The sequence below is a fragment of the Epinephelus moara genome, chromosome 8, assembly GCF_006386435.1.
Source record: "Epinephelus moara isolate mb chromosome 8, YSFRI_EMoa_1.0, whole genome shotgun sequence".
Taxonomy (NCBI): domain Eukaryota; kingdom Metazoa; phylum Chordata; class Actinopteri; order Perciformes; family Serranidae; genus Epinephelus; species Epinephelus moara.
The window spans coordinates 9,564,682-9,574,819 of record NC_065513.1 but is presented as its reverse complement, the minus strand read 5'-3'; positions in this window follow the sequence as shown (position 1 = coordinate 9,574,819).

The window sequence follows — 10,138 nt, the reverse complement described above, 5'->3', positions numbered from 1 at the left end:
GGAAGTGAACACAAGCCTCAGGTCACCACAGTCATCCACAGAACGCTAGCCTCAGGTACAGGTGCAGGTCAGACCCCTTCCCCCTGGCACAAAGAATTCAAAATAGCTGGACAAATTGGAGAACCAGGACAAAAAGACCACCTCACATTTTCCAGCTTAGCATGGCAGATTGAGCATGGCCTCCACAAGGGTTTCCCCGAGAATGAGATTGTTGATGCCGTCATAAGAGCCATTGTTCTGGGAATGCAGTTGCGCAGTTACTTAGAGGGAAAAAGTGACCTCACACTACCAACACTTAGAAGAATACTCCGTTGTCATTACCAAGAAAAGAGCCCAACAGAATTATACAAGCAGCTGTCATCTGAAGCTCAGGGCATGAAAGAGACACCTCAAAACTTCCTCATCCGTGCCCTTGATCTAAGGCAGAAGATTCTGTTTGCCTCGCAAGAGTCAGAGTCAGGCCTGAGATATGATCCAATGCTAGTACAGAACATGTTCCTGCACTCGGTTATGACTGGCTTGCAGAACGATAATATCAAGCGGGATCTCCAGCCATATCTGGAGCAGGCTGGTGTTTCTGATGAACTCCTGTTTGAAAAACTGAATACCGCATGTGCCTATGAAAGTGAGAGGCAAGACAAGAAAAAAATGACAACACCACAGCGACCTGTATCCATTCACTCTGCTCAATCTGACCACACTCCTGCTGGAAAGAAGGAGAAAATGAGCCAGCCAAGTCAGTAAGAATCAAACTGATATTCTCTCTGAACTGCAGGAGATGAAAGCTAACATGTGTCTCTTAAAGGATCTTAAAGCTGAAGTCTCTTCCATCAAAGAGTCTATGCAGCAGTCCTCCTACCTACCCCGGCAGCACCCAGATCCAGCATCCAGACCAGACTGCACTCCACATCAACTAGCACCAGTCCATCATGGCCCACCACAGAGAAACTGGGTTGCTCCAGCCCCTGCAGCACAACACGGCTATCCTCAATTCAACCAAAGGTTTGGCAACCAACACCCTCTCCCCACACCTGCACCACGCCGTAGAAGGACATGTTATGCTTGCCAACAGGAAAATAGAGAAGACTGCATTCACTGCTTCAGGTGTGGCAGTAGTGAACACTTCTCAGCCGGTTGCAGAATGCGAAGATCAGGTCAATTCAGAGGGAGTGCTTTAAACGGGCAAGGGTTACCCCAGCGGGGCAGGGAGTGACCACTTTATCAACAGCACCCCAACTTTGTGCACACTGTGGTGTACATGGAAGAAATGTGAGACTGAGATAATGTGCATCATGTAAAGGTGTGTTATACTGTTCTAAGGCATGTCAACATGAACACTGGGCAGTCCACAAGAACCAATGCTCAATAACCACGTGATACAGTCTGAGCCACAACACGAAAGAGAAAACAAGTCAAAGTCGCTCCACTAGTTGGAAAGAAATATCTTATCGACTGCCATATTCAAGACCAGCATGTTAGAGCCTTATGGGACTCCGGCTCCCAAGTGACTGTCGTGAGTGAACATTGGAAAACAGAGCACTTACCACATGTAACCTTGAGGGACATTTCTGAAATAATTGACGCTGATGACACTTTAAACCTCATTGCAGCTAACGGAGAAGACCTGCCATACTCAGGATGGATAGAGGTGACATTTAAATTAGCTGCAGATGGACTTTCCACAACAGAGGTCATTGTTCCCACGCTGGTGATTAAAGGCAACAGTTTTGCTCGACCTATTATTGGCTCAAATGTTATTGAACTGATTGTTGATATTGAGCTACAGCAGAATAACACCACTGATAAACAGCAGCTAATTAAAACTGTCCAAGCAGCTTTTCCTGGCTTTGGAATGGATCTCGCTGAAGTTTTTGTAGAGCAAGTTACTGCTGAACAGCGACCACATGAGTATGTAGTCAAGACGACCAGAGAGCGAGTGCATGTCCCCAGACACACATCTTTAAAAGTAGAATGCTGTGTTTTGACAGCACCTTTGCAAGACGAGACAACACTGATCTTCGAGCCTAGTGTTGATCCACAGTGGCCAGAGGGCCTTGAGTTCACCGATACTCTTGTGACACTGAAAAAAGGGGCAAAACCATTCATAATTGTGGATGTGCAAAACCCAACAGATCATGACGTAGTGCTCACCGGCAGAACTGTTATTGGGACAGTGCAGCAAGTTCAAGCAGTTTACCCAGTGACAATCTTCGAACAGCCCTGCACCTCCCCTCCAGTAACAGTGAGTAATGTGGGAGTAAGGCAAGAACAAACCTCTGGTGGTGAATGGGATCCCCCAGTCAATTTGAACCATCTTAACCCACCTGAAAGAGAAAATGTTAAACAAATGTTAAGAGAAGAGTCAGACTCTTTCTCTCATTCTGATGACGACATCAGCTGTATTGAGAATCTGCAGCTCTCCATCTCACTGACAGATACCAAACCTGTGGCCAAAACTTATCTCTCTGTACCGAAACCACTATAAAATTTATTATTATTATTATTATATCAAGAAATGAAGAGCTACTTGCATGATCTCATTGCACAAGGTTGGGTACGCAAATCTAACTCTCCCTATGCATCCCCAGTTGTGTGTGTTTGAAAAAAAGATCGAAGCTTACGCCTATGTATCGACTACCATGAGCTAAACTGCAAAACTGTACCAGACCGTCAGCCCATACCCCAGGTGCAGGACATCATGGATGGTCTAAGTGGCAACTCATGGTTTTCGCTCTTGGACCAGGGAAAAGCGTACCATCAGGGGTTTATGGCAGAAAAGAGTCGCCCCCTCACTGCTTTCGTAACCCCCTGGGGCTTATATAAATGGATTCGAATCCCCTTTGGTCTGATGAACACACCAGCTGCCTTCCAGCGATGCATGGAAGAATGTCTGGAGGGGATCCGAGATGAGATTTGCATCCCATATCTGGACGACACACTTGTGTTCAGTCAGTCATTTGAAAGCCATGTTGAAAATGTCAGAACTATGCTGAGGCGACTAAGAGAGTATGGCGTAAAGCTGAAGCCGGCCAAATGTGAGATGTTTCGACGAGAGGTTCGCTATCTTGGGCGGGTCGTTTCATCAGAGGGCAGCAAAATTGATCCTGCTGACACCATAGCTGTCAGAGCCCTAAAAGACAAGCAGCTGACCACCGTGGGAGAATTGAGAGCCATCATGGGCCTCCTGAGTTATTATCGCCAGTACATTCGGGATTTCTCTCGAATCGCAGCCCACCTCTACGACCTTATGAGAACTCCTGCTGATGTACAAAAGAGTGACAAACGTGGCACAAGAACGAGACAGATTAACAGAAAACACAATGGAGCGCCCTCCAAACAGCCCATTGTATGGTCAGAGAAACATCAGCACTTGCTTGAGGAACTTTTGGATCATTTAGTGGAGCCACCAATTCTTGCCTTTCCTGACTTCAGAAAACCATTTGTCCTGCACACAGACGCTTCCAACCTGGGCCTTGGAGCAGTATTGTATCAGGAACAGGAAGGAAAATTCCATGTAATAGCATACGCGTCCCGAACTCTCACTGTATCCGAGAAGAACTACCATCTACATTCTGGAAAACTGGAGTTCCTCGCCCTTAAATGGGCCGTGTGTGAAAAGTTCAGGGACTATTTGATCGGCTCATCATGCACTCTGTATACGGACAATAATCCCCTCACCTATGTCTTGTCCACAGCAAAACTAAATGCAACTGGAAGCTGGTGGGTTGCTGAATTAGCGGATTTTCACCTCACCATTCGATACCGGCCAGGAAGGGAAAACATTTATGCTGACTGTCTCTCGAGGATACCAGTACCTATCAACACCCTGTTGAAAGACTGTACTGAGGAAATGTCATCTCTCTCAGTACAAGCAGTAGTACAGTCAGTTGAGGACCCAAACCCTAATCCAGTTTGGTCCATGGCTCTGTCTGCTCAGTACAAAGACATCAACAAGTCAGAACATCAGCCTCTCTTGCCTGCAGAGATTTGTCGGGCTCAGAAGGAAGATAAAAATATCGGCCCAGTGATTGAGTGTCGTCAGTTGGATAAGAGACCTGACAACAAGCAGTTAAAAGCATTCAGTGCACAAAGTAAAAGGCTGTTAAAGCTATAGTGCGTAACTTCTACATGTCCGTAAATGTCCGTTTCACCCAAGCCACTACTAGAGGAGATGACACAATGCTGATTAAGCCGATCGGCTCCTCTAACATCTCGCTGTATTTTTCAATATATATCATTTTTAGTTTGCGTGTCGACCGGCGACATTCCCGCATAAATTCCCGTAAATGTCCGTTTCACCCAAGCCACTACTAGAGGAGATGACACAATGCTGATTAGGCCGATCGGCTCCTCTAACATCTCGCTGTATTTTTCAATATATATCATTTTTAGTTTGCGTGTCGACCGGCGACATTCCCACACTGGCGCACAGGAAATGCCACGTTTTGCCTCACAACAAGAAGGTAGGGGGAGGAAGAGCGGAGAGTCTCATAACAAGAGGTAGAGTGCAGGTAGAAAGAGAAAGCAACATGGCAGAGAACCCAAAGAAGCGGCCGAGACACGGTTCAGAAGTGGATCCTACCACAAAGAAAAAGCCTGGACGTTCGGCTGAAGGTCTATTAGCAAAGAAGGAAAGTGACCGACGGAGAAGGCAAACAAGGATTTGTATTGGCGTCGCTTTTCCTCGGTGGAGAGCCCTGAAGGAAGAAATTGGGCTGAGGGCAGACACGGATGTTGCCTTGCTGCTGTTGGATAAGTAAGTGACTTGGTTTATAATTATATTATGAGTAGTATGTGTTGCTGTTACATGTACTGGACCTAGTACTTTATTATTTTCTTGGAAATGGTGCTATGAACGTAATGTAATGTTAGCAGCCTGGTGTTCGCCACGTTGTGTAGCATTGTGTACACGGTGTGAAGCGTGTGTTACTCTGTGTACACGGTGTGTGGCGAGTGTTACTCTGTGTACATGGTGTGTGGCGAGTGTTACTCTGTGTACATGGAAGTGCCGCTGGCTTATTTGTTGTAATAACGCATTATCCGCTGGGGGGCGACAAAAGTTACGCACTATATACAAGTGAATGGGAAAAACTCACCTTCGATGATGATGGCATCTTGCGTTGAAAAACAGCCACACAAACACAACTTGTTCTGCCCGAAAAGTACAAGTCAACCGTTTTGAAGGAGTTGCATGATGACAAGGGGCACCAAGGAGTTGACCGGACCACCTCACTGGTAAGACAACACTTCTTTTGGCCTTATATGCAGCAGGACATTGAACACTATGTGGCTAGAAGCTGTTCATGTTTGAAACAAAAGAAGCCCAGCTGAGAGGTTAGAGCATACCTAACCAACATTGTCACAACTCAGCCCTTTGAATTAGTCTCCATCAAGTGTGACAAGTTGACAAGTGTGCAGGCGGATATGAGTACATATTAGCTGTTATTGACCACTTCTCAAGATTTGCCCAAGCCTACGCCACAACCTGCAAGTCGGCAAAAACAGTAGCAGACAAGCTTTTCAATGATTATGCATTGAAATTTGGATTCCCTCAGCGCATTGAACAAGTTGATTTTTGCGTACAGTTGTACAAGATGTGAAGTCACTGGCTTTTCTCCCTTTTATCTATCTTTGGGAGGACCCCAAGACTGCCTGTCAACATACTCTTCCGCTTGACACCAGAAACAGGGACGCTTGACCACAGAGAGTACATGCGAAAGTGGCGAGAAGGGATGCAAGAAGCCTATGAAATAACAAAGAACAACGCGAGAAAGTCAGCTGAAAGAGGCAAAAGAAACCATGTTCGCAAAGTAAGGAGCTCAGAGTTGGAACCAGGAGATCGCGTTCTGGTTAGGAATTTGACCCCAAGAGGAGGAACTGGCAAGCTACGCAGCCATTGGGAAGAAACTATCCACAAGGTTGTTCGCAGCGTAAACAAGGATGCTCCAGTTTACAAAGTTGTACCGGAACAAGGAAAGGGGATAGATAGCAGGATACTACATCGCAATCTCTTGCTTCCGTGTGATCATCTGCCTGTGGAAGTTCCCCTAAAAGTTGCCAGACCACAGAGGAAAATTTTAAAACAGACACATGAAGGGACAACAAATACTCAGCAAGAGGATGACAGTGATGAGGACTCAGAGGATGACTGGTTCTATGACCTACCTCAACAGCTTTCTCAGGATACACATCCACAGGCATGTGATGAAGAGGAACATGTTGACCAGTCAGCAGACTCTGAACCTACAGGAGCACATGACAATCAAGGAGAGGAACAAGAAAGACTGCCACAACTGAGGGAGGATCAAGGCGGGATTGAGTTTCTGGACAGGGATGAGGCACCAGATGGACTGGAAATTCTTGGAGACAACCCTGTGCAGCCACCTCTTTCACCTCAGCCAAGTGAAAGTCACAGTGACAACGAACAAGTGCAAGAGCGGCCAAGGAGAGAACGACGACCACCAAAGCTATTCACCTATAATGAGTTTGGTAATCCAGTTTGCTACAACATGGGGCTTCCAGCCAGATCCATGTATAGGTGTGATCCTATGCAACACTACAGAGCCTATCACACAGACACACTCATACTGGCCTGTTGAAGCAGCTTGGATCTGCCATACACATCACATGTTACACACACTCAAGAACTTTGGGTAGACAGAGTGTCTACATACGAACTTTTAGAATATGGACTGTATGCTATGCAACTGCCTTAATCATTCATGTCGAGGACGACATTTATGTTGAGGGGGAGTGTGTAATGGTTATAAAAGTAAAAGTTAAGTTAAAATACTAAAGGAAAAAAACTAAAAAAAATACTTATGTGAACATGCTAAAAACAGTAAGCAAAAGAATGCTTTAATTCATGAGAGTACATGGTTAAAAACAAAACATTATTCATCAAAGGTAAAAACTGATAAAGGTGAAATTCATAGTGATCTGCTTATTAAGTGATGTGTTATCTACTACTCTGGTCTCCCAGACAAATGAGTATATAAATTAAAAAAAGGATAATCTGTATTTAAAACATTAGTAATTCTTGATGCTATTTTGGTTACTATTGCTATTCTGATTACTATTTTATATTGTTTGCTACAGTGATTCTTTTTCTTCAAGTTTATTTCTTTGAAAGTTTTTTCTCTAATCATTGATCAGGTTTTGATTGCCTGCGTCTGAGCTAAATATTAGAGGGGAAGACGTTGCTTTTGTTGTCCATTACAACACTGGACGTGACTGAAGTAACATTGTGTCTGTGTTTTTCCTTGTATTATCCCCCTTTACAGGAGTGTAACACATGTTCAGTATATTCCAAACAACTCTGGCTCTCGCTCTGCCAATAAATTTCTGAATACGCAATCTCCACTGGAGCTTTGGAGCTCTGAGGAAGAAATGCTGTAGCACAGCATAGAAATTATTTTGTAAAAGTAGTGAAAAACTATGAGTGTAACAGAAGGTTTGTTTGTTTGGCTAAGCAGTGGTTATGCAGAGGCTTTAAAAGTGATGTCAGTGCATGATATCTGTTACGTTTCTTTGCAATGCAGAGGAGGCTTTCCGTAATATATCAAAAAATATAAAATGTATTCACCATCAGTAAACCCATCAGCCTTAATAGCCAACAAGAAGATGTTTTTACAGAAACAAGGCAAAGTAATTAAAAAATCCAGAGCGATACTTTCACTCAGTTTATCATTTCAAGTCCTGTGTAATAATCCCATAATGTTCCTGTCAGGATGGAGTCTATTAGGTTGTATTGCATTTATACCAAGTGACTTTACGTTGCCATTTCCATTTTCTAACCTTCGGGAAAAGCCATTTGCTGCCATTCAGCTTTGTCCTCTACACTCACTCTCTGCCTTCCCTGCTGATGACGTCCTCATCTGCCTCAAGAATCTTTGTATAATTTCACTGTCCAGAACTGTTGGACCTGAAAGGGAGCAACATTTTCATGCGCATACCAGAGAGCAAACTGTGAGGGTTTTTGTGATACTTTCAAATCTCGCAAAAGCAAAGTGTGAAAACTGAAGGTGTCAAGCAGAGAGGTGTTATTTTTTTTCATGCAATTGTGTGATTCATCCTCTTTTGCATTTCAGCACTCGGCTCCATATCAGTGGAAGCAGGATCAGTCAGTTGGTAGCGAGAGATCAAGGTTTGTAGCACCTTTCTTAAAGTGATAATATGATAAAAAAAATTTCTACTAATATATATTTTTTATTGATAAGTTTCTACTCTGCATACCAAACCATACCGTAAATACTGGATTCTGAAAAAAATAAAAAAAAAAATAAAAGAATTAAAAAAAAAAAAATAAGGTCAGTGACAACATTTTTCTAATTTTTTCTTTCTACAATATCTGCACATGGCAATTACAATATGGTTAAGATTAAGAAAAGATTGTGGTACAGAGAATAACGTTTAATAAATGTATGATGATCTTTATTTAACTTAAACAGCTGGTTAATGTAAGGAAAAGTTCATAATTACAGTTAATGAAAGGTGGACATTAACAGCAGGACTGTGGCAGGACAGGGTTAGGTTAAGTCTAATGTGTACACGGTGGCACTGGACATGAATTGTGAGGTGTGGAATCCTTGTTTAAACGCTTTGCTGAATTGGGAATGGTGCCATCTATATCACACAGTCAACAATAGCATATCTGTGGAATGGAGAAAATATAGGACAGTCTACCCCGGGGGTGTTGACGAAGTATTTTGAGGCGTAAATTGCATAAACTGACTGCAAAAGACACTTTTTATATTTGTCTGTAATTGCATGTTGGTCAGAATTGAGGGTAGAGCATATCTTTGTCATTGCGGTAGTTAATACTGTTGAGTTTTGCACCGAAATAGAGAGGGTTAAGCTTCATCAGAAGTGCTTGTTGGATGGTTGAATAGAGATCCCCTCCTTTCATCTTTACAACTTAGGAACTGGGGGACTGTGTCCAACAATGTCTGTAACTTTTACACAGTCACACCCACCTCACGCTATGATTGGCCCGTTGTGTGGCCAAAGGGCATTATCCACATATTTATACAATACTGCATTTCACCCCTCTTAATGACGACCGACTTTTCACTCTTGATTTCTGACAAGTGGACAGGTGAGACACATCACTGTTCACATCTGTACACAGTGATTTCCTTACTGCCTACGTCACTTAAGCTAGAAGTTCAAAGGGCCCGGCGCACAGTCATTATGTCCACACTCACTGCTATGCTTGCTAGTAATGTTAGCAGTTGTGTCAGTACACAGTATATCTTGGTGGTTGGTTACACTTGTATTTAGCACTGTCCACTTGTGATCAGATAACCCAATGGGCATAGGCTCATAGTCATTTTACGTGTCTATTTTTATCAAACTTTTTCTTGCTTGCATTCCATAAATGTGACTCATCCATTTCCTTGGGTCAGTTAATGGATACTTGTTGGCTTGCTAGCCAGTTACCAAACAACCTAAATTCAGTCAGGTACATTACCACCACCCTCTGGGCTGGTGTGGGGCTTACCCAGGTTTGCATGTAGCCTGTAAGAACCACTATGTATTGCAATCAGATCAGTGATTTGGCCAATGGAGTCGCATAAATTTGGCTAATTGTATACAACAAGTATATTAAATCACATCTGGATTTGATGTGGATATGCAACACTTGAAACGACAAGTGTAAATTGGGCCCTTGTGGATCAAAGGACACAGACCCAGATCAAGTGTTCACCTGGCCAGCCCTATATTCATGGGTTACCATTGCCCACGGGAAAATTAGACTATGCATATTAAATTGCTGTAGGAGATGTGCAATGCATTTGCACATAGCAAAAATAGTATGCATACATTAAATAGAGTGTGTGTGACTTGGACACATAATAATAACCCAAAAGTTAGAGATGCTTCTTTTTCTCTGCGAGCCATAATGCTATTTTAACTTTTTAACACTGAATGGAGGAAGTCACTCAGAGCAGTTTATTTTGAGGAACTTTTGCTTTGTGTGTTGCAAACAGGCACAGTTTACTTCCTCATTGTTAAATAAAGTGAATGTAGAATATGTTGTGGGTATTGTCAGCAATGACAGTAATGGCAGAACCTTCGTATTTAGTTCCACTCCATGGACCACAGTTATACAAGTACTGTAAATTTACCTCACTCG